The sequence below is a fragment of the Pseudorca crassidens genome, chromosome 9 (assembly GCF_039906515.1).
Source record: "Pseudorca crassidens isolate mPseCra1 chromosome 9, mPseCra1.hap1, whole genome shotgun sequence".
NCBI classification, from domain to species: domain Eukaryota; kingdom Metazoa; phylum Chordata; class Mammalia; order Artiodactyla; family Delphinidae; genus Pseudorca; species Pseudorca crassidens.
The window spans coordinates 105,632,556-105,657,903 of NC_090304.1; the positions used below are offsets into that span (position 1 = coordinate 105,632,556).

Sequence of the window (25,348 nt, forward strand, 5' to 3'; positions counted from 1 at the left end):
TAATGCCTCCTTGACTTTGGTCTTGTAGTTCCTTCCACCAGGAATCTCCTCCCCCTCTATTTCCCATCTCTCCAGGGTCCTTTAATCTTTCATAGTTCTTACCGCCTCTCCTATCTGCCAAACACCTTCTCCTCCTTCAAGTCTCAATAAAGCTTTCCTAAAAAGCAGAGTTAGGTGTACCGTGTTCCCCAATTTTCTAGAAATTACCTTATTCTGTAATTCTGTGATTGTATGTCTGCTCCCTCATTGGTCTATGAACAAGAACTTTCAGCTCAGTATTAAATATATGTATTTAGGACAGGACCTATCGTATAGAATGTGCTCTATACCTGTCTGTTGCATAAATGGATGAGTGAATAAATAAATTTGTCCGTGATGTTGTAAATGGTGGAATGGAATTCACACTCAGGATTTTCTTACTCTAAAGCCTGGTCTTCCTCTCCCATATATGATGTGATCCAGTTTTTTTAGGAATTCTGCAGATAGAATCTACCTGCTAGGAAGAACAATTTCTGTCAGCACTAGAAGGAAAGAAGAACAGTTATGGGAAAAAACGGCTGAATGCCTGTTAAAAAAAAGAATAGAGCATAGTAACACTTGTTTTATTTTTGTTTTGTTTTTGTTTGATAGCTACCCTTTTCTGGTTGTTGACAAGATTCCCAAAGGATTGATCTCAAATATGGATTTAAGATTTGATTTGCCATGCACAAGATATATGTTAGAAGTCCTCTTTGCTTCAAAATAGAAACCAGTTTGGAAAGCTCCCAGGTTTACTGATAATCAGTTTATTCTCATAAGCCTTATTACATACAAGGTTGAGTGGGTGACTGCCCATATAGTTTGATTTTGATGTCACACAGGGGAACTGCTCCTTTCCTTGAATTACCCTGTGGTGGATGGAAGGAGTATAGTTCCTTCTATAATGTGATTGTATGTTTAGACATCGGTTCCTTTAAGGCAAATTCTCCTTTCTATTCAGTGGGCTCTCCAATTTACATCTGTACATCAAGCATTTTTCCTGAACTCCACACTTAAATAGCCATCTGTTTCTACCCCACAGGTGCAACATTTCTGAACAGAAATGATCCCTCTTGCCCTGGACCTGTTTCTTCTGAGTTTCTCGTTTCAGTGAACCATACTACCTCTCACCAAATTTCCCAAGCTAGAAACCCAAGAGTCTTCCCATCACTCACATCCAACCAATAACTAGTCTTCTGAGTTGTTATCATGAACATTTCTCAACTCTGGCTACCAGTCTCCATGGGCGTTGCCAGTGCCTTATTCAGGCCCTTTATCAGTTCTCACTTGTATGCCTGGAGTCGAGCCCCTCATCTGTCCATTGTCTTGGTGTAGCCAGGAAGGTCTCTTTTAGAGACCTACCTGATCACATGATTCCTCTTTCTGAAACCTTATACAATGGCTACTCATTGCCCTTAGAATAAAGTACAAACTCCCATATTATATAAGGTATGCACTTTCTGAACCCTGTCCAACTCTTCAATATTCACCCTCCTCTCTCCACCCCACCCCCGCCAATTTCATATCATATATTATCCCATTTCCCCAATATGCTCATTTTCTCTTTACTGTTTGTGTCTTTTTACATATTGCTCCTCTTGCCTGAGAAACTTATCCCCTTTCTCCTAGCCAGGAGTTAGCCACTCCTATATGTTGAGACTCAGCTCAGTCACTAACATCTTCGGAAAGTGTTTCCAGATATTTCCTACCTGAGCTAAATGCTCATACCTATGTGCTTCCTAAATTCCCTACGCTTACCAATATCATGGTACTTATCACCCAGTTTTGTCTGTTAGATTTACTTTCATGCCTTTCCAAGCAGATTATAAAGCCCTTTATGACGGAGACTATTCTGTGTATCTTTGAAAGCTGAGAACCTATCGGAGAGTTGACATCTGGTTAGCAATCAATACATTTGGTTGAATAAGGGGAAAAGATCAAATGACAATGGGTGGTTCGAGAGGGCTATGAAAACACATTTTATCTTCAATATAGTTTAAAAAATTTATTGTAAAATATATATAACATGAAATTTACCATTTTAACCATTTTAAAGTATAAAATTCAGTGACACTAAGTACATTTAAATTGTTGTGCAACCATTACCACTAACCCTTTCCAGAACTCCTTCATTATCCCAAACAGAAACTGTACACATTAAACAATGCCCATTCTACCTTCCCCATAGCACTTGGTCACCTCTAATCTACTTTCTGTTTCTGTGAATTTGCCTATTCTTGGTAACTCATGTAAGTGGAATTATATGGTATCTGTCCTTTTGTACCTGTATTATTTCACTTATTTTTATTTTTGGCTGCATTGGGTCTTCATTGGGTCTTAATTGGGTCTTCGTTGTGGTGCTCAGGCTTCTCATTGCAGTGGCTTCTCTTGTTGCGGAGCACGGGCTCTAGGCACATGGGCTTCAGTAGTTGTGGCACACAGGCTCAGTAGTTGTGGCTCATGGGCCTTAGAGCACAGGCTCAGTAGTTGTGGCACATGGACTTAGTTGCTCTGCAGCATGTGGGATCTTCCCGGATCAGGGCTCAAACCCACGTCCCTTGAACTGGCAGGTGGATTCTTAACCACTGTGGCACCAGGGAAGGCCTCTTTGTTGAGAGATTTTGATTACTGATTCAATCTTCTTACTAATTATAGATCTATTTAGATTTTCTCTTTCTTCATGAGTCAGTTTTGGTAGGTTGTATGTTTCTAGGAATTTGTCCACTTTATCTAGATTATCCAGTGTGTTGGCATACAATTATTCATAGTATTCTCTTATAATCCTTTTTATCTCTGTAAAGTAAATAGTAATGTCCTTTCCCCCCAACCTTATTTAGTAATTTGAGTTTTCTCTTTTTTTTCTTATCCAATCTAGCTAAAGAGTTGTCAACTTTACCGATTTTTTTCAAAACATCAACTTTTAGTTTTGTTGATTTTCTCTATTTTTTTTTATTCTCTATTTTTCTCCACTCTAATCTTTATTATTTCCTTCTGTCTGTTAGTGTTGAGCTTCCCTGTTTGTCTTTTCTAGTTCTCTTAAGGTGTAAGTTAGGTTATTGATTTGAGATCTTTCTCCTTTTTTTAATGTAAATTTTTACGGCTGCAAATTTCCCTTTTTTTTTTTTTTTTTGCAGTACGTGGGCCTCTCACTGTTGTGGCCTCTCCCATTGAGGAGCATAGGCTCTGGACACACAGGCTCAGCAGCCATGGCTCATGGGCCCAGCTGCTCCGCGGCATGTGGGATCCTCCCGGACCGGGGCACGAACCCATGTCCCCTGCATTGGCAGGCAGACTCTCAACCACTGCGCCACCAGGGAAGCCCAAAATTTCCTTTTAATACTACTTTTTCTGCATCCCACAAATTTTGATATGTTGTGTTTTCATTTTCATTTTTATCAAGGTATTTTCTAATTTCTAATTTCTCTTCTTTAACCCTTTGGATATTTAAGAGTATGTTGTTTAATTTCCACATATTTTTGAATTTTCTAATTTCCCTTCTATTTTGATAGGAAGATACTCTGCATGACTTAAATCTTTTTAAATTTATTAAGAATTGTTTTGTCATCTAACATATGGTCTATCTTGGAGAATGTTCCATGTGCACTTGAGAAAAGTGTGTATTCTGTTGTTCCTAGAGTTTTCTGCATATATATGTATATATATACATATATATTTAGTTTATGGTGTTGTTTAAGCCCTCTATTCCTTATTAATCTTATGTCTGGTTGTTCTGTTCATTACTGAAGGTAGGGTTTGTAGTGTCCAACTATTTTTTTTTTTTTTTTTTGGTACGCGGGCCTCTCACCGCTGTGACCTCTCCCGTCGCGGAGCACAGGCTCCGGACGCGCAGGCTCAGCGGCCATGGCTCACAGGCGCAGCCGCTCCGCGGCATGTGGGATCTTCCCGGACCGGGGCACGAACCCGCGTCCCCTGCATTGGCAGGCGGACTCTCAACCACTGCGCCACCAGGGAAGCCCAATGTCCAACTATTTTTGAAGGACTATTTCTCCTTTCAATTCTGTCAAGGTTTTCTGCATATAGTCTTTGGCTCTGCTGTTTGGTGCATCTATGCTTATAATTATTATATCTTCCTGATGAATTGATCCTTTTATAGATATATAATATCTTAGATAGTCCTTATTTGTCTCTTGTAACAGTCTTTGACTTAATGTCTATTTTGTCTAACTAGTATAGCCGCCCTGGCACTCTTTGGATTATTGTTTGCATGGGATATCTTCTTCCACCCTTTCACTTTCAGCCCTTTTGTGTTTTTGGATATAAAGTGAATCTGTTTTAGACATTATATAGTTGGATTGTGTTTTTAAATCAGTTCTGCCAGTCTTTGCCTTTTGATTGAAGAGTTTAATCCATTTACATCTAAAGCAGTTACTGATAATGAAGGACTTATTTCCATCATTTTGCTATTTGGTTTTTGTATGTCTGTTAGCTTTTTCGTTCCTCATTTACTCCATTATTGCTTTCTTCTGTGTTTTGTTGATTTTTTTTGTAGTCACACATTTTGATTCCCTTCTCATTTCCTTTTGTATATATTCTCTAGCTATATTTTTGTGGCTATAATCATGATCACATTTAACATCCTAAATTTATAACAACCTAATTTGAACTGACACCAGCTTAATTTCAACTGCGTACAAAAACTCTACTCCTATATAGCTCTGTCTTCCCCTGCCACTTTATGTTATTGATGTCACAAATTACATCTTTATGTATTATGTGCCTATAATAGTTTCCTAATGCTACTCTAAAAAATTATCACAAATTGGATCACTTAAATAAGAGAAATTTATTGTCTCACAGGTATGGAGGCTAGAAGTCTTAGATCAACATGTCAGCAAGTTGCTATCTTTTGAGGCTGTGAGAGAGAATCTGTTCCATGCCTCTTACTTAGCTTCAGGTGGTCTCTTGAAAATCTTTGTTGTTCCTTGGCTCGTAGAAACATCACCCTGATCTCTGCCTTCATCTTCATATAGCATTCTCCCCGTATGCCTGTCTCAAATTTCCCCTTTTTATAAGGACAGCAGTCATATGGGATTAGGGGTCCACCCATTCCAGTATGACCTCATCTTAACTAATTATATCTGCAATGACCTTATGTCCAAATAAGATCACATTCTGAGGTACTGAGGGTTAGGACTTCAACTATTAATTGGTGGTGGGGGGGGGGGACATAATACCACCCATAACAGTGCCCAATAACATAGCTCTGTAATTATTCTTTATGCATTTTTTCTTTTAAACACTTTATCAGAGACCTTTGTTTCTTCATACAACTTCAAGTTACTGAATAACATCCTTTCATTTTAACCTGAAGGACTCCCTTTAGCATTTCTGGTAGGGCAACCTAGTGGTAATCAGTTTCCTCAGCTTTTGTTTATCTAGGAATGTCTTAATTTTTCGTTTATATTTTTAATTTTAATTTTAATTTATTTATTTATTTGTTTTTGCAGTACACGGGCCTCTCACTGCTGTGGCCTCTCCCGTTGCGGAGCACAGGCAGCCGCTCCACAGCATGTGGGATCCTCCCAGACTGGGGCACGAACCCACGTCCCCTGCATCAGCAGGCGGATTCTCAACCACTGCGCCACCAGGGAAGCCCTTCATTTATCTTTGAAGGCAAGTTTTGCCAGCTATAGAATTCTTGGTTGACAGGTTTATCTTTCAGTACTTTAAAGATTTTATCTCATGTCTTTCTGGCCTCCAGGGTTTGTTGTGAAAAATTGGCTGATATTGTTATTGAGAATCCCTAGTACGTGATGATGATTTACTTTTCTCTTGCTGCTTTTAAGACTCTCTCTTTATCTTTGGACAGTTTGTTTATATGTCTTGGTTGGGTCTTTTTGAGTTTATCCTATTTGGAGTCCATCAGGCTTCTTACAGTTGTCGGTTTATTTATTTCATCGAAGTTGAGGTATTTTGCCATTATTTCTTCAAATAATCTCCACCCCCCTCTTGTCTCTTCTGGGACTCTCATAATGGGTATGTTGGTATACTTCATGATCCCTTAGTTCACTTTTCTTCATTGTTTTTGTTTCTGCACCTCAGACTCTATGATTTTGATTGTCTTATTTTCAAGCTTGCTGATTCTTTCTTCTCTTTGCTCACATCTGCTGTTGAATCCCTCCAGTGAAATTTTCATTTCAATTATTGTAATTTTCAGCTCCACAATTTCTGTTTGGTTCCTTTTTATAATTTCTGTTGATATTCTCATTTTATCTATAAATGATTTTTCCTGGTTTCCATTAGTTCCTTATCCATGTTTTCCTTTAGGTCTTTGAGCATATTTAAGTTTTATCTAGTAAGTCTGATGTCTGGGCTTCCTCAGGAATGGTTTCTGTGAATTGATTTTGTTCCTTTGAATGTTTGCCCATTTCTGTCTATGCCTTGCAATCTTCTTTTGCTTAAAATTGGATATTTAACTACTATAATATGGTAACTCTGGGGACCTCCCTGGTGGTCCAGTGGTTAAGACTCCATGCTTCCACTGCAGGGGTGCAGGTTCAGTCCCTGGATGGGGAACTAATATCCCATATGTCAGGGGCATGGCCAAATATATATATATGATGACTCTGGAAATCACATTCTTCCCCTTTCCCAGGGTTTGCTGGTTTTGTTGTTGTTATTGTTGTTGAAGGCTGTAATAGTCTGTTTGTTTTGAGTGATTTCCTAACTATTTTTGCAGAGGCTATTGCTGGTCACATGTGATCACTGAAGTCTCTGTTCCTTTAGCTCACATTCAGCTCAAAATCAGATGTTTTGATAGAAATTTTCTTGAGTGCCAGGAACTCTTCCAGTGTTTGCAGATTGGCTCTGTACTAGGGCATTCCTTCAGTACTTAGCTAGGCTAGTTCTGAGGCTAGCAATCAGTCAGGTAAAATCTTAAGGTCTTCTCAGCAATTTTCTGAGCACGCATCTTGCCCGGGTGTGCATATGGCTTCCTAAATCCCCCCATATTTTTGACTGCTTTCAAATGTCCTAGATTCCCAGTCTTACCCCAGATTGTCCTCTGCACCTTAGAAGGTCTATTGTATGTTTCCACCTATAATTTCTTGCTCCAGGAGTCTGTGGGGCTATTGTCATTTGCAAGTTTTATGAGTAGTGTCCACCACTTTTACCACCTGATTTCTGAGTTAGACATAACAGAGACAGGCTCTTGTGTCAGTCCTTCAGGTATCCACCGGACAGTTTAAATGTACACAATAATTTGCAAATAATTTCTGCTCTGCTTCTTCTAGTTTGAGGAATGATACTGGAAACCAGGTTGCCACCACTTCAAGACCAAAACCACTGCCATGCTGGGGAAGGGTGGAGTAAATGTAACTAAAAATGCCACAGAACTTTCCTGCTGTTTTGAAGATGGCTTTTTCTTTTCTTTTCTTTTTTTACGTTTATTTTATCTTTGGCTGCATTGGGTGTTCGTTGCTGCGTGCGCGCTTTCTCTAGTTGCGGTGAGCAGGGGCTACTTTTTCTTGCGGTGCACGGGCTTCTCACTGTGGTGGCTTTTCTTATTGCAGAGCACGGGCTCTAGGCCCGCGGGCTTCAGTAGTTGTAGCTCCCAGGCTCTAGAGCGCAGGCTCAGTAGTTGTGGCGCATGGGCTTAGTTGCTCCGCGGCATGTGAGATCTTCCCAGACCAGGGCTTGAACCTGTGTCCCCTGCACTGGCAGGCGGATTCTTAACCACTGCGCCACCAGGGAAGCCCCAAGATGGCTTTTTCTTGATTGGGTATTTGTTTGGTGGCTCAAAACTTTGAGTGTTTTCCAGAGCTCCAGTAAGATTGGTTCAGACAGTTTCTGCCTTTTTAAAAAACATTTCTGTTGGGGAATGAAAACTTGGAGCTTCCTAGGCTGCCATTTTGCTGAAGTCTTTTCTTTAACCTAGTTTTGCCTTCACTTGGACTTTCACCAAAGAGCATCAGAGCACTTGGCATGTAACCTAAGTGAAGGTGTGTGTAGTTACTAAAAAATGGTGGAGCAAAGACGCTCTGAGCCACTGTAAGGAGGCTTGGAACAGGAACTTGCTTGGAGAGTTGAAATTTTATAGATGAGGAATCCACTAGGTTATTGGATGACAGTTGAGAACAGATAAGCTTATGGAATGAACTTCTGTCCAGGTAGTAAATTGCTCAGGGAGTTGGTGCTTGCTGACAGTGTGGGACAGCTGTAGTTACATGCTACAAATGGTTGGGTCTGATTTCTGGATGCATATTAATTCCAGCTCATGAAGGGTCTTGAGCGATGCCAAAAATGACCAAGTAGAAGAAAATGTGAAGATAATGATATGGCTGGTTCTAGTGCTGAATTAGATCCTCCCCTCAGAGCTCAGAGAATCTAATTCAATTCATTCCTAATGGTAGCTGTCATATCAGCTTGTCCTAACCCTGACTGTGGTTCACAGCTCTATCTCAGAAGTGACTTGGGAGGAAAGCCTTTAGTAATTGTCTTCACCTCTCCATTTCTTCACTCTTTCTCCTATCATTAGTATCCCCTGCCTCTCCTCTCCTTTTTCTTCTCTGCCTACTTGTCCTCCTTTGCCTCCTACTACCTCAGTGAAAATATGATCCAATCTGCTAAATGAATTCACATTAAAGTGCACATAGCCAAAAGACTCGAGTGTAAACCTGTCCAGGGGCTGTTTGCATTTTAACAGAAGTCTGTATAACATTTCTAATTGTGAAGCTCTAAGTATTAGCTGTTCCATAGGAAGGAGAATTCTTAGAGGACCTGGTTCTAACTCAGAATGTTTTTGAGGTATACTCTACTCCAGATAGTATAAAGAAATTCCCAATTATAAAGGGACTTTAGAAAATCAAATTTCTCCTCGCAATATGAAAAGACACTCTGAGGCTGATTTGAATGTGACATCATTGGATAATGAGCTTTTATACCTTTCCAGCCAAAGATACCAAGGATAAAGCCGAAACTTTGATCATATTGAGAAGTCAGGTCAGGGAGATTTTCACCTTGCTACAGGAAAAGAAAGTCTGATGAGGAGGAATAGAACAGATCTAATTTAGAATCTTAACTGTTTTAGAAGATAGTAAGCAGCCTTCATACATTAATATGGCCTTTCTTCCCAGTCATCACCAGAAAATCTTTGGGATACAGTACACAAAGAGAGGAGCTGCCAGTGCTGGAAGGACGGGTCCCAGAAGGTAAGAGCAAAGAGCGGGAAGCACGTTAACACTGATTGAATTTAACCTCTACCAGCCTCTGTTTCTTCCTCTGTAATGTGGGAACAGTAATATCTATTGAAGAGGGTTAGAACTCTTTTGACTGCAAATTATAAGAAGCCATATTGAACACATGAACGTAAGTTAAAAATAAAAAAAGGAATTTGTAGTCTTTTATTCCTGGTTGTCCAAGGGCATTGGCTTTGGAGCAAGGCTGGATCCAAAGACCCAAATGATGCCTTTAAAACTTTTTGGCTCTCCATTTCTTAGCTCTGCTTGTTTTTGTGTGGTTTTTTCTCAGATAGTTTTAATTTATGTGTCAGTTAAGAAGATCTAAAGAAGGTATCTCCCAGCTTAACAATTCCAACAGAAAATCTTTTTCAAATATCATTCCCAAGGAAGATTATATTGCCTTGCTCAGGTCAGATGTCCAAACCCTAGCCTATTACCGTGGGTTGGGATTTTTGGATTGGCCAGCCTAGGTCGCATATATAACACAGTATTTGGCCAGTGTACCATAATTGACCGTCTCTCCAGGATCACATTGCATGAAGGGGGAGTTCCCTAAAGGATTCAAGAGACAGAGGATGGGAAAGGATGCTGGGCATGAAAATATGGTAGCTATTATAATCTACCAAACCTACCACTATAGGTTAAAGAATCAAATGAGCAGACACAGGGAAGCTGTTTATAAACTATAATCATAATTAAAACATCATTCAAATAATGATAAATACCATGTTCATTAAAATCGAGAAAGCCGCATCATATAACGATGGCTTTACAAACCAGTTGGAAAAGACGGACTATTCAACACCTCCTGTGAGATAACTGGATGGAAACACTGCATGTAGGAGCCGCACCTCCCACCATACACTAGCATATCCTCTAAATGGATTAAAGATTGAAACATAAAAGTGAAACCATAAAAGTGTCAGAAGAAAACATGATAAAACTCTTTTATAATCTTGGAATGGGGAAGGTCTTCCTAGCCGTTACTTAATATTCTGAACTCATAAATAATATGACTGATAAATAAAACTACATCAGAATGAAACCTTTGCATGATGAAAAACATCATTTGAAAAAAAAAGGCAGAAAACAAATAGAATAAAAGGCAGTGGGGTGTTGGAGATGGCCTGCACTGGCTCACAGGAGCTGATTATTAAATTTTAGAAATTTTGCAAGCTGGTTGTCAACCACAGCCATTATTTAAAATTAAGTTATATAAACTTATAATTAAATAAAGAATGAAACAAAGGTAATATATGCTCAAAGACTCATCACTCTAATTGTTTAACTACATTTTGCTATCATCCATGCTCTTGGAGTGATTTACATCTGTTGTGTCTGTATCATGGAGATATTACATAATGGCCTGGTGTTGCACGTTTCTCCCCAACTCCACATTTAGTGATATGTTGGTAGCTTGAAATTGGCTGTGGTGGGAATATTTACATCATGGAACTTGGCAAATGCTATAAACCAGGATTTATTTTCCCCAGAGACCATTACTAAACACTAACCAACACACCACTGGAAAAAAATTTTGAAACTCACATTACAGAGAAAGGGCTAATCTCCCTATATGTAATGTGCTTCTTATAAGCCAAGTATACAAAGACGATTAACCTAACAGAAACATAAGAAAGGTATGAAGTATCCATTCATAGAAATAAAGAGGTACTCTGTGTCACAAGAGAAATGCAAATAAAAAACATACTGAGGTATTATTTTTTACGTACTAGATTAGCAAAATTCTAAGTTTGATAAAACTCTGTTGGCAAGGTGGTGGGGAGACAGACATTTTTTTTTGTTTTTACATTGCTGGTGAGGACTTAAATTTATATAACCCCTTTGGAAGGCAATTTGGCAATATGTATATAAAATTACCAAGACATAAACTATTTGACCTAGCAATCCTATCTCTGGGAATTTATACTATTATATGGTATAGAGTGCTTTTGTTTTTTAATAGCAAAAGACTGGAAACAACACAAGTGTCCATCCACATGGGCTGGTTTAATAAACTGTGGAACATTTAAACAGTAGAATTGACTGGAACTGTAAAAAAAAAAAAAAAAAAATTGAAGACACCAAATTGAACTTGAAGAATCTCCAACTTATATCTTTCCCTTCCATTTTATTGAGAAACAACTGACATAACATTGTATTAGTTTAAGATGTACAACATAATTATTTGATGTACATATGTATTGCAAAGTGATCACTACAATAGGTTTAGTTAACATCCATCACCTCACATAGTTACAATTATTTTTTCTTGTGATGGGAACTTTTAAGATCTACTCTCTTAGCAACTTTCCGATATACAGTACAGTATTGTTAACTATAGTCACCATGCTATATGTTCTATCTCTAGAACTTACTTATCTTAGAACTAGAAGTTTGTACCTTTTGACTGCCTTCACCCCAGTTTCTCCCTCCTGCCCCCAGCCTCTAGCAACCACCAACCTCTTCTCTGTTTCTATGAGTACGATTTTTTTTTTTAGATTTCCCATATAAATGAGATCATGTAGTATTTGTCTTTCCTGTCTGACTCATTTCACTTAGCATGATGCCCTCAAGGTCCATCCATGTTATCACAAATGGCAGAATTTCCTTCTTTTTTATGGTAGAATAATATTCTATTGTATAAATATACCACATTACCCATTCATCAACTTACATTATTGAATGAAAAAAGCAAGGTTAATATCAGAGTAGATAGTATGTTATCTTTTGCATAATAAAATAAAAATATAGTTATATTTGATTTGCATAAACAAAGTCTGGAAGGAAAGTAATAAAAATGGTTACAGGACATGGTTGCTGGGTGGGAACCAGTCAGGCAGAGAATAGGGTAAGAACAAGGCCTTGTGTTACCTTTTTACACTAAAATGAATGTTGAACTATGTCAACATACTACCTTTTTACAAAATTAAATGACAGGAAACAAATAAAAACTTCATTGAAGAGCGCTTGACATTCAATAAGAAGTTACTGAGTGGCTATTATGTGGCAGGCACTGTTCTAGGAGCTGCACCCAGAAGGTAGCACCATTTCATGTAAGTTGTGATGTGAAGCCAAAGACTTCGTGATTGTCCTCAGCCACATAAACCACTCTTCAGATGCCACATCTTCCCTTATGTCCGTCCAACGGTTTTCTCTTGTCCCATTAGTTTCATATCCATGACCTCAACAGGGTCAAACTATCCCCAGGCCATTCAGGTCTAGCAACAATTTAATGATTGTGTTCTTTTCCGTGTAGATTCTCTGTTTTCACGTCTTGGTCATCTTTCTTTTTTTCTTAAACTTATTTTATTGAAGTAGAGTTGATTTGCAATGCTGTGGTAGTTTCTGCTGTACAGCAAATTGATGCAGTTACATACATATATTCTTTTGCATGTTCTTTTCCATTATGGTTTGTTATAGGATATTGAATATAGTTCCCTGTGCTATACAGTAGGACCTTACTGTTTATTCATCCTATATATAGGACATCTTTCTTCTTGACTGTGTTGTTTAACGTACTCAGTGGAATATGACATTTTAAAAGTTCAGGTCTTTAATTTTGTGGACAGTGAACAAAATAGACAAAAATCCCAGTGACTTTACATTCTAGTCGTGATCAGGGAAGGGCTTTCTGAGGAGGTGATGCTGAGCACAGACATGAGAGATATGAGGGAGTGTGCCTTGTCAGTATCTGGGGTTATGCTTGTCCGTTCACAATAATTACCATTATCGCTGCCCTCAAGGAGACTGCAAAACGTTACATGTGCACATGCCCACACACACACACACACACACACATGCTCATATTTACCATTATTTATGAGCACAGTAACGCTGCCAAACCACGTAATGGCTGTGTCCTGTCAATGCCATAATATCTGGTAATGACGATGGGTTTGAATGGAGCGAACCTCTTTGTCTCTTGCTCTGGCCCCAGTAAGCAAGGACACAGTCCACATTTGCTAAGCCTCTGGCTTAGATTGAGGGGTAAACCTCTGATCGTGGGGGCTTAATTCTCTTTCCAAATGAAGCTAAATGTTCCAAAAAATTAAAGCCTTGACCTTTTAATATCATATCCTACCAACCAGAGTAAATAACACCCTCGAAAAGAAAGACATCCGAGATATGAAAACACATCAGAGAACATACAGAGAAAAACAAAACATTAAATTATTACTAGACCTTAAGGGCCATGGGGGATATTTTTACCATGCTGAGGTCATAGGTATGAGCCTGGATTGGATGAGAGACAACTGTTGGGTGGAATTTGAAGAGTGGTTCATGCATGTTTGAAGATACGAATTCTTTAGCTTTACATAACAACTTAACATAAGCTGGTGCCTGTTTCCTGTAGTACTTGTGCTCTCTTTTACCCCAGCTCCTACTGCATTTTTTCCCTTTTTTATAATTGTTTACTAGGTGGTGAGACCCTTAGAGGGGAGTACTGTGCATATTTCCTTCACATCCCCAGCACCTAGCACAGCCAGCCCTGACATTTAGAAGCTTTTAATAGGTGTTTGTTGAAAGACTGATAGAGACATGCCCTGTGAAGCAAGACACTGGATAACATTGTAGATATGGCTTTGGCCTGGGGGATTTGGAGTCCAAAGGCCTGCTTTGTTTTCCAGTTAGGTGGGCTGATATACTGCTGGGTGTTTTGGTAGCTGTTAAGATGTCTTGCTCCCATTTAGCTTGTGCTCTGCACGCACAAGCAAGGCAGCTGGCTCAGCACCGTTCTCAGGTCCCTGCCAGCCGGGTAGGCTCTCCCATCAATCTGTCCCAGAGTCTCCCACACCCTGTGATCCGACAGTAATTCAATCCTCTTCCACAGATTTCTCTGATCTCCCTCCCTGCCTTCTCCTCACCTCTTTCCCTTGCTGTCTGAGCTGCAGACTTCGGCAGCCATGTGGACTAAAGCAAAAGTGAGTTCATCCACAGAGCATGTGCCTGGGCAGCCAAGTCCCCCAGGTTTGAATAAAATGACCCAATCTATTTGGCATTCCCTGGGCAGTCACATAGGGACATGTCCATTCTGGGATGTCCCTCAGCAGGGCAGATGCTGCCTCAGCCAGACTGGCCAAGAGTCCTTGAGTGGGGTTCCTGGTGAGAGGCACAGGAGATCAGAGCCCACCTCCCTCCCACCCCCATTCTACTAACACTGATTTTGCCTTAATAATGAGTTCGCAACAGGAATTTCGGTTCCCAATTCCACCTGGATTCTTCCCAAATAGAAATCCTTCACCTGGTCTATAGCTGCAAATTTAAAAGACTCCAAATTGTGGCTTTCATGAACAACAGAATACTTTATTTCTAAGGGGTAAAGAATTGGCCGTGGCTAACGAGTTACAGTCTGATGTACAATGCCCTCTGATTGTGTATTATATATTAGCACTCTGGACTTGAAAGAGACAATTGTGTAATGTTTGCCCATTAATTGAGAATAATCATCTCAGCTGCACAGTACTGCATACCAACCAAGCGTGTCATTCTTACATCCAACAGCTTTTAATTGTTGTGTTGCCCTTTAACGGCAACCTTTCTCAGAGTTTGGAGAACAAAAACAGAGTCCTACCTAAATATCAGCTCCTTCTCACCCTGAGAGAAAAGAATCTATTTAGATGGAAAGGATTTGAGTTGTCTAATCCCCAGGGAGTGATCATGCCTTAGCAATTTCCATTATCCATCAAGTCTAAATGCTAAGGCCATGGGATTGCTTCTTCCTAATAAAGTTAGGAAATGTATCAGACAAGAAAGGGGCTTACATGATTATACAGTAAGTTGAAGACTAAAATAGAAGAAGTGCCTTAAAACTCATTGTCAGAACCCTTTTGAATGCAAGTAACAGAAAATTTAACTCAAACTGTCTTAAGTGAAAAAAAGTTGTTGGCTCACGTAACTGAAAATTCCCAGGATGGAATTGCTTCAGCATGTCTCGATTCCAGGGCTCCAGTTTCCTTTGAGCTTTGGTCCCATGTTCCCCATATCTCAGCCTTTCTCTCCTCTGTTGCTGCGTTCTCAGGTGGGCCCTCCCTTCCTCTGGCAAGCGGGCAGCTGGCAGCTCAGCTCCAGGCTCACAGCTCTAGTGAAAAGTCCCAAGGTGGAATTTCACTGGACCAACTTGGGTCATACTCCTTATTCAGAACCAGTCATGGCGGCCAGGGGGAAAGGAGTATGCTGATTGGCCAGGCCTTGATCACACTCAGCCCTGGAGGTGAAGGGCAGGGTCAGATCCATCAACCTGAACTACATGAACTGGCACTAAAAGGTGGTGATGATTCTCTAAGAAAAAACCGTCACTTCTACCAGAAAAATGGGACTGAATGCTGAACAAACGAGAACTGAGGCACCATCCCTTCATCTCAACCTCACGGATGAATGTTTTGCAGGTTGGAAATGTAAGCCTCACATCTTCCACCAGAAGCCTGTCCATAAAAAAGATGACCATTTACCAAGTGCTGGACATTGTACAGGGTGTTTTACATGAATCCTCTCATTGAATCCTTGTGGCTACCCTACCAGGGAGGTATGACTAACCCCCTTTCCTTAAGGGCCTGGAGGCACAGGGAGATTAAGTGGCACACCCTAAGCCCACAACTATTAAAGGGTGAGTGATTATGGAGCTCTGGCCTAACTCCAAAGCCCATGCATATTCTCCTTTTGTGTGTTTCCCAAACTTGCCCATTTACAAGACTTCTGGAGTGGTTATCAAAATGAAAATACAGGTTCCAGGCACCCACCCACATCCCACTCTGAGATTCTGATTTGGTAAGTCTGGGCTAAAGTCTGGGAGTCTCTTTTGTTAACAAGCGCGCTCAGGGACTCTTATGATCAGACTCACAGGTAAAACCTGCACGTGGCTGCTGCCACCGCCAGCCCCTCTTCCTGTCTCTCCCTTTCCCCGCAGAGGCTCCGCGCGGACCGCTTTAGCTGCTGGTCATGTTCAGTCCACATCTCCAAAGATGGGGTGCATAAGAGGTTCCACTGGTGTATGGGAGGCAATATTTTTCCTTTTTCTTCAATTTCTATTTAACTTTTATCTAAAAAGAAAGAAATCCAGCTTTACTAAAATTTGATATCCAAATTGGCACTGGCATTCTCCTTCCATCATGAGCCCTGGGCTATCCATGCTACCTGAGGGGCCTAAGAGGCGGGTGAGGGTTCCACGACGCACAGGGAGAATGGTGCCCCACATTTGTTTGCCTCCCAGCGACTGAGACCTTATTGTACCTAAGTGGAATTATAGGTTATATTACCCAGTCTCCTGTACCCCAAAGTCACCCCAAAGTCGGGCCCAGATGGTTTTGGAGACAAGTTTTACAAAGTCATCAACAAACATATAATCCTTATATTATACCTGTTTCAGATGATAGAAAAGGGGGACGGCTCCCCAGATCTTTTTATGAAGTTAGTATAACTTCGATACCAAAGCTGACAAGGACAAGATAATTATCTATTAACCACACTTAAGAATGTAGATGCAAGATTCCTAGGTAAAATATTAGCAAATTTAATTCAGCAACATAATAAAGATAATAAGTACTTCACATGAGTAGGATCCGTGGAATACAGTTGTGCAGTGTCCTTATTTGCCTCCCGCTCTTGTCCTTGTAAGCTGAATTGTGGACCAATTCTTCCTTGCCACTGAATAAATGAAAACTCATTCACTTTTTTGGCCACTCCAACTAAAAAGTCCTTTGATCATGAGAAATGGTCTCAGTTTATGAATTAAGATATATAGTCCCAGGTAATAGTCAAAACTTCCAGCATCACCAAGTTGAAGCTTATCTTCATCCCCAGCCTGAGTCTGCAACAGGTGGAAAGCTTGCAATGGGAATAGACAGCACGGTGTGTGTGCCATCTGTTTCCTCGACTAGGTTTTCTCCTCCTCCCCTTGCACTCATTAGGTGGTCTCTGGCTCCTCTAGAATTGAAGCAGGGAAAGAAAGGGGAGCAAAGGGAAAGGTCCTACTGGCCCAGCCCCGTTATGAGCTGGTTATCAGACCACCCGGGACTGGGCGGAGGTTTAAAGCTGACTTTTTCTATCCGGAAGGTCTTCTGTGGGCGTTTTGGGGCACCTGCTGTTTCTGGGAATCTCTCATTTCCAATTTCATTCATATGGGAGAGTGCATCTTTTCCACCGGGTTACTTAGCTTACCATCAGCTCTAGTTCTTTATAGAAGCTGGCCCTCTTACATGGGTCTAAGATGATCCCACAAAGGCAAGTCTTTCCTATGGCCCACAACTGGCTCAGGGGAAATACCTCCACACTTCACTCAGATAAATTCTGGGGATGTGGGATCTCCCTAATACCTCCCTTTGCTCCGTCGTCAGAGCAGCTACCAGCCAGATTTCTCAGATGTTAGACACAGTCTACACTGTCCTTCAGGCTCCGGGAGACTCTGTGGGGGAGCAAGGAGCCAAGAACTGAGATTCCATTTCAAAAAAGAAGAGGTGGAAGTGAGAGAGTGGCGTGGACATATACACACTACCAAATGTAAAATAGATAGCTAGTGGGAAGCAGCCGCATAGCACAGGGAGATCAGCTCGGTGCTTTGTGACCACCTAGAGAGATGGGATAGGGAGGGTGGGATGGAGACACAAGAGGGAGGAGATATGGGGATGTATGTATTCGTATAGCTGATTCAGTCTGTTATACAGCAGAAACTAACACACCATTGTAAAGCAATTATACTCCATAAAGATGTTAAAAAAAAAAAGAGAGGAGGTGGGACTTGTTCTATGAGATATGAAGGCTTATTTTAAAATAAAAGTCTTAGAAATTCGGACATAGTGGGATGGCACAAGAATTGGAAAATGAATCAATGGAACAGGATAGGAAGCCCAGAAACACACTCACACATATGTGGACCCAATATGTAATAAATGTAGATTTATAAATAAATGGGAAGACAAAGACCGTTCAATAAATGGTGCTTGGAAAATTGATTATGTGTGTGGAAAAACACAAAGTTGGATCCCTCTCTTACATCACAGGTGGGTTAAAACCCTACAAGTAAAAAAAAAAAAAAAAAAAAAACTTAAAACTTTTATAAGAAAATACAGGTCTTTATGACCTTGTGTATAGAAAGATTTCTTAGGCTTTACACCAAAACCTTGAACTGTATAGGAAAAACTAAGGACAACATTTTATTACATCATATTACAAAAAACTTTCTGCAAAAACAAAAGATACCAAAAACAAAGTAAAAAGACGAATTGCAGACATTTGGGAAAAGATATTTAAAATGCAAAATCTAACAAAGAAAATAGTATCCAGAATATAGAAAGAACCCCGGCGAGCCAATAACGATGATGATGATGATGATGATGGCTGGGCACTGTCCTAAGCACTCGAGATGTATTAACTCATTTAATCTTTACTATGCCCCTACGAGACAGTTGTTTATCACCCCCACTTTACAGATGAAGAAACGAGCACAGAAAGGGCTAAATAGTGTGCCTAACATCACTGATAGTTAAGTGATAGAGCTGAGCTTGAGCCTAGGAGTCTGGCTTCAGTTCCTATGGTCTTAACTACTGTGCTCTCAAACGCAATAGAAACAACCACGCAAGGAGCTGACACACCTCACTAGCAGTCACAGAAGTGAAAATTAAGATGCCAAGGAGAAATCACTTCGCAAATTAAAAAGTCTGATAATACCAAGTTTGAGTGAGATTGTAGGAAGAAAGTGGGAACTTTTGTACACTGCTGGTGGAAGTATCAATTTGCACAACCATTCTGGAGAGCAATTAGCAGTATCTAGGAAATCTGAAGGTGCTCATACCCGAAGACTGAGCAGTTTCACATCTAGAAATATACCCTAGAGAAATTCTCATGCTATGCACAGTGAGGTGTGATGGAGAATATCCATTGCAGTATTGTTTGTAATAGCAAAATTTGAAAACCAAAGAATTCATCAACAGGAACAGAACTGTGGTATATTTATACCAGGAAAGAAAACGCAGCAGTTAATATGACCTGGCAATATATCTACCAATATGGGTAAATATAAAAAATATAGTATAGTGTGGAAAACACTGGTTGAAATAAGATACACACAGTGTAATACCATCTTATAAGATTTAAGTATCTGCAAGACAATGCCATTCAATATGTATGTATACAAAATATGTAGTAAAAGAATAAAAACTTAAACAAGAAGGATAAATAACACATTCATGGTAGTATTTACCTCCAATGGAAAAAAAAAAGGGCAGTGAGATGCAAGAGATGTCCACACAGAAAGTCTCAATTATGTTTGCAAAGCTTAATTAAATAAAAATCCTGACATGGGTCTCTAAATACCATTTCCCATGGTGAAATGGCTGATTCCAGGTCTGGGACAAGAAATCTACATGATGAGCCATGGACCACTTGTTTTGCAAGGAAACTCTCCCAGACTATTAGAGGTCATGTCAAAACAACACAGGAACCACTTTAAAGGGGCCCTTATTGGCCAAGATAGGGCAATTTCTGCATCAAAAAGAATAATAACTTCAATGGATTAAAACCCATCAAATACATAAAAAACATGAGTTCATAATGAAACCAAAAAAATCACAAACAACCTAATAGCCTTGCCATTGGAAGTTGCTAGGGTAATATTTTTTTATTCTGAAAATGAATAAATAATGAGAAAGTATTTTATCTTTTCTATGCCATATATTATGGGGTAACTAAATCTTTCATACAAGTAGGTCCTATAATAGGAGAATTCCAACCAATAAATGCAGAAGGAATGATAGAATTTTTAAAAATGCACTATTTTCCACCTCTAAAGAGATAATTGATCTAGGCAACTTCCATTAATGAGGCTAAAACTATTAGCTGAAATGTCAGTGGGGAGCATTATGATGGAAGGGTCAGGCTGACACCACCTACACCCTGTGATCAACCTTAGCCTCCCTAAAAGTGGGACAACACAAACATTATATGTGGTGATGCAACAGGAAGTATCTCTATAACGTTTCTTGCCTAAAAAACTGATCCTGATTTTAATCAAGTCATTAGAACTGCTGTTAATTTATAGGAAATACGGAGGATGGAAGAACTACTTAAATGACAAGGATACAATTGGCTAAATCCAAAAGGTGGGACATTCTGTGGGAGAAATGACCCAGTCTGTCCAACTAATAATGCATTATGCTGCAACAAAAATGGCATTAGAGAAAAAGGGAGGGTGAGTTATTATCGGACAAAATAGACTCAGAAGAGATAACCAAATGCATCGTGAGGCCCTTGTTTGGATCCTGATGGAAACAAATCCACAGTAAAAAGACTGGGAAAATCAAGGAAATATGCATAGGGATTGGTAGGAGAGGACTTTAAGGAATTATTGTTATTTTTGATAAGTGTGATGAAGGCTCAGTGATTATGTTTTAAAATGTGCCCTCAACGTTAGAAGAGTGTACTGGGACTCCCCCGGTCATCCAGTGGTCAAGTCCACGCTTCCGATGCAGGGGACTTGGCCAAAAAAAAAAAGAGCGTAACATGGTGAGACACCTTTCGAATGGTCTTTTACCCCAACCCTTCAAGGAAGCTTAGTGAACTGCAGAAACAAGTCAGGTACTTCAAGGTCTGTGTGATGTGGGAGCCCAAGAAGAGAATGGAATGAAACCGGAGAGGAGCAGTTGGGCCCTCTGGGGAGGGGAGTGCTGGAGCCGAGCGCTAGAATGCCACACCAGGGTTTGTAAGGTCAGCACGGCCCACAGCCCAGACTGGGGCTCCAGTGGCGTCGCTGCAGCCAGAGGAAGGGCACGGCGTCCGGGGACTGAGCTGCCGGGAGGAAGCAGCCCACGAGGAAGGTTCTTGTTACCGCTGAGAACTGAGCCTGAAGTGAGCATCACGGTTCCCACTCCAGGCTGATGTGGCTTGAGGACATGTGGCTGATGCGTGGAGCGTAGATCTGGCATCTCACATACAAGCACAACAGTCCCAGTCCAGGAAAACCCATCTTACGGCTGGGGACATAGAGGCACAGAACCGTTTAGCTTTTTATCTCTTAGAAAGGCCAGGTGAGAACTACCTTCTGATTCCAGGCTGCAGCACTAACCCCCAACTGCCTGTAAATCTTTCTGATTTTCTGCACCCCTGTGTCTAACATGCAGAAAGACTGTCAAAGGAGGTGCAGGCCTCAGCCCAAAGGGTGTTAATAACTACTATCTTCTTTCTGAGCTTTTATCAGGAACTGCTGTTCACAGATCATACCGTGAGAACGTTTGCCAGAGAGTTCTCAGGAGCAGGCTTAACTCTTCCTGCTGTAGCAGAACTAGCCTGTTTAGTGATCTTCTCCCTTCTTGGAGCCTGGGGCCTCTACCAAGCCAGGTCCACCCTGTCCCTGGTAGCTGGTGCTCTGCTCTTGTGATCTGATGCCTGCTTCCCGGTGGAGCCCAGGGGGTTGGAATGCTTCTGGGGCAGTTTGCCAGCAGCAAGAAGAAAAAGCTTGTCCTGAGAGTTTCCATTCATGGGCTCTGAACCAAGTCCAGGGAACCATCTACCAAGGAGGTCCTGGTAGCGTTGTGGCCAGGAGAGACAGGAACACTTGCAGACAGTTGTTCTCCCGGCCCTGCCTGCTGATGGAGGCGTCTGTGATTGGCTGATTTCTCACATTCTGCACAATTAGGCTGCTTCTTTTGATAAAATTCCCTCCTCACCGTATCCATAGACTCTAATCTGGGAATTACTTTTTTTTTTTTTTTGGCTGAGCTGCTTGGCTTGCGGGATCTCCGTTCCTCGACCAGGGCTTGAACTCAGGTCACGGCAGTAAAAGTGCTGAGTCCTAACCATTGGACCACCAGGGGATTCTCTGGGAATTACTTTTGATCCTGAAAAACTTTTGCTTTTTGGATGTATTTAGACCCTGTCTGCCCTGTTTATATAGAGTAGGACATCTTCCTATTATAAGTGCTCATCTGTACCCTCTATGAAGGCATGGGACTAAAAAAAGGGGTTAATGAGAAGGGAATAAAAAGAACTAGGGTATCTTTTCTGGTCTTCTTGAAGAGAATCCCATGACATATATGCCAGAGATTAAAAAATAGAGGCTAATATTGAGCAGAATGGCCTAGAATAAAGAGCCTTGCATTGGGCAATATGATTTCCATAAGCATTTGGTCTACACTGGCCTCGGTTACTTTGTCTGTAAAATGAGGCTAATAATAATTAACCTAAGTAACGGTAAGAGGTTCAACCTGATGAGCATCTGGAGTGACTTTCCTTTTCCTTAAGTCTGGGAAATACTGACAATCCATCCCATTCATTCAATTATTTATATTGCTTTATATCCTCATTCATTCATACATTCCTTCACTCAACAAGTATTCATGGAGGACGTATTATATGAAATTAACAATGCATGGTACTATGGGAGATAAGATAAAAGTTTGTGTCCCCAGGAATTTCCATTTTAATTGGAGAGCAAAGATGTACATGGAAAACTGTAATACAGAGTATGCCAAATACAGTAAGAAAGGTGCCAAGTGCTATGAGAGTTCAGAAAAAGAGAAATTGCTTCCAGGAGGAAATTTCAGGGAAGATTCAATGAAGGATGATGTGGTTAGACTGAATCTTGAAGAATAAATCAAATTTGAATAGGCAGATATGGGGGAAAATAGTCCAGAGGCCCTGCAAAGGCTTGAGCAAAGATCTGGGGGTGGAAATGTGTGGGATATGTTTGGGAAACTATAAATTACCTAGAAAACAAACTGGAAACTGTCGAAGATATTTGAGTGGAAGACCAATTAGAAGACAGCTGCTGCAGGTCAAGGGACAGTTAGTGAGCATTTAGCTCAAGGGGCAGGGGAGAGAAGGGGATGTGAGGACTGGCTGGGGAAAGGATTACTGTGGGGATGGAAAGGAAGGGATGGAGGTGAGGGAGGCTGGAGGGAAGGATCCTCACATCTGCTTCTTTTCCTCAAGGTTGGTGGTCACCTCCCCAAACCTGACTGTCCCTCTACTTTTTTATTAGAATAGTACTGGCTTTAATACCCAATTATCCATTCAGAGCAAGTCAGAGTTTGGACAAACAGCGATACTGTTTGGCTGTGATCTTCATCTTGGAGGTGATCTGTGCTTTGCCTAGGTGTCACTTTGCCCTAAAAGTCAGTGAAGGAGTCGGCAACAGGTATTGAGGCCTCACGTCTCCTTCTCCGCCCCCTTGACTCCAGACGCTCACTAACTGTCCCTTCAACTATGGCAGTTGTCTCCTAATTGGTTTCCCACTCACAAAGCTTCAACAGTTTCCTTTTTTTTTAGATGATTTATAGTTTCCCAACTATACAAAATATATTTGTATATACTTTCAGTAAGAGTTTATTGAATATCTCTGATGTTTAAGGTGATGTGGGGAGAGGGCGATTATGTCTCACCCACAGGAGTTTACAAACTAGTGGGGGGGGGAAGCTGTGTATGTAAATAATCAGACAAAACGAGGTGCGTGAAAAGTGCCATGAGCTGAGCACCAGTTCCAAAGAGGCAGCATTCAGTCCTGGTAACCTGGGAGAGCATTAGGCCGACAAAATGAAATATGGGTCTGTCTATAAATGCCCAAGGGTGGGGAACCCGAGAGGAGTGGGAGGCTGGCGGTTGGCACTGCAAGTCCACAAAAGCAGCGGGTTTCGTCAGGGTACACTGCCGACCGGTGGTAACTCTGGGAGCCTTCAAACTCCATTTAGCCATTTCCCACACAACCAACCATGCTGACTTCTGCAATCTGCTTTCCTCTGGGTGGAAATTGGCTTAGTCTCGGTTGTAGGGCATGCCTAAGGCATGGCGGCATGAAGTCAGCGCAAACTACGTGGGCTCCCAACGCAAGGATTTCAACAAGACTGGAGTTGGACAATGGAGCTGATGCAGATGGGACAGGTGGTGCCCCCAGGGCCCTTCATGTTGCTTTCAGAGTCCATGTGGTTTGTTCAAAATCCCACCTACTGCTTTCTCCAAGACCAGTTTTCCACACTCTGAGAGTGGATTTCTCTTTGTGGTCTGTTATGCCACTGTGTGGTTTCCCCTACTGTATTCTCTTTTGTGGTTGCAGGGCAAACCCTTTCTTGCCTGCTGCTTCCAGGAATGTGTGGTGTGTATCTCAGCGTGCTATACCAGAGGGTTTTATTTCACCTCCCTTGAATGGAATGGTAGTCATCCAGCAGGCCTGGGTGCACATATAAATAGACGGACACGTAAGCCTGCGTTTCATATCCAGAACATAAACCAGCCACCACCGCGCGCTACACGGTCATGTTTTGATGAAAGACTGCTGACAGCACCACAGACCATGCCGTGGGGCCCAGCGAACCACCTAATCCCAACTGCTTTATCCCAGGCATCGATGGGGCACATTTCTCTGCCAGGAACAACTTCTTTCCAGCCACCAGCAGCTCTCAGTTTCTTTGGCTTTTCCTGCTTCAGCTGCCCGTTACTGGTGACCCTCAGTCAGAGAGGCCAGGGTGAACACGGAAGACTGAAATGTACAGCTAATCCCCCCATTTTTTTTTTCCAGGCAGAAAATTTAGACCCATTTGCCTGTGAAGCCCTTTGACTCTGGAACTCATGTCAAAAGGGCCCATTGAAAGCTTAGCATTTCCACATCTCCTGCCTAACTTTCTCCAGCGTACAACAGGGGAGTGTCCCGTCCTAGACTCTGCAGGATTAAGTATGAATTCCTGCCATTCAGATTCTATACAATATGGTCCCAAACTACCTTTCCCATTCTATAACCACTATGTCCTTACTTTAGCCTCTGTTTGAGTCTTGTCCGCTTTCCATTTTCCAAGGCCACTTATATCACTATGCCATTGTAATGGTCCCCTCCCCTGTAACAGTCCCCCTCTCGCTGCCTGTTGAAAGCATTTCTGTCCTCTAAGGCTGCGTTTCATTCCGAGACCTCCATGACCACTCCCACTGGTGTCTTTCTCTCCAGAGCGTGCATTGTTTCTACTCTTTACTCAATGAGTCATTAATTACTTATGATAGATTCTTTGTAGTCTTGTACACTGATTAGAACTGACATTTTTCACATTGGAATGCTAGATTCTAGTCTCCTCTAGAGTGGAATCCCCATGAGGTCAGGGTTCGTGCATTATCTTCCTTGTAACTCCTACGGTGTTAAGTGCTGTATCTATAAGAGGAGC

At 41.2% G+C, this 25,348-nt stretch overlaps 1 long non-coding RNA gene across 9 annotated transcripts in view; it reads left to right on the plus strand.

Moving 5' to 3' along the window:
- Positions 1-25,348, plus strand: part of LOC137231058 (uncharacterized) — a 76,478-nt gene that overhangs the window by 27,388 nt on the left and 23,742 nt on the right. For 4 of the 9 annotated variants that reach the window (XR_010946376.1, XR_010946368.1, XR_010946366.1 and 1 more), the window contains one exon: positions 9,114-9,188. This is a non-coding gene — a long non-coding RNA (uncharacterized lncRNA). The other 5 variants (XR_010946371.1, XR_010946372.1, XR_010946367.1 and 2 more) reach the window with 5 other exon arrangements.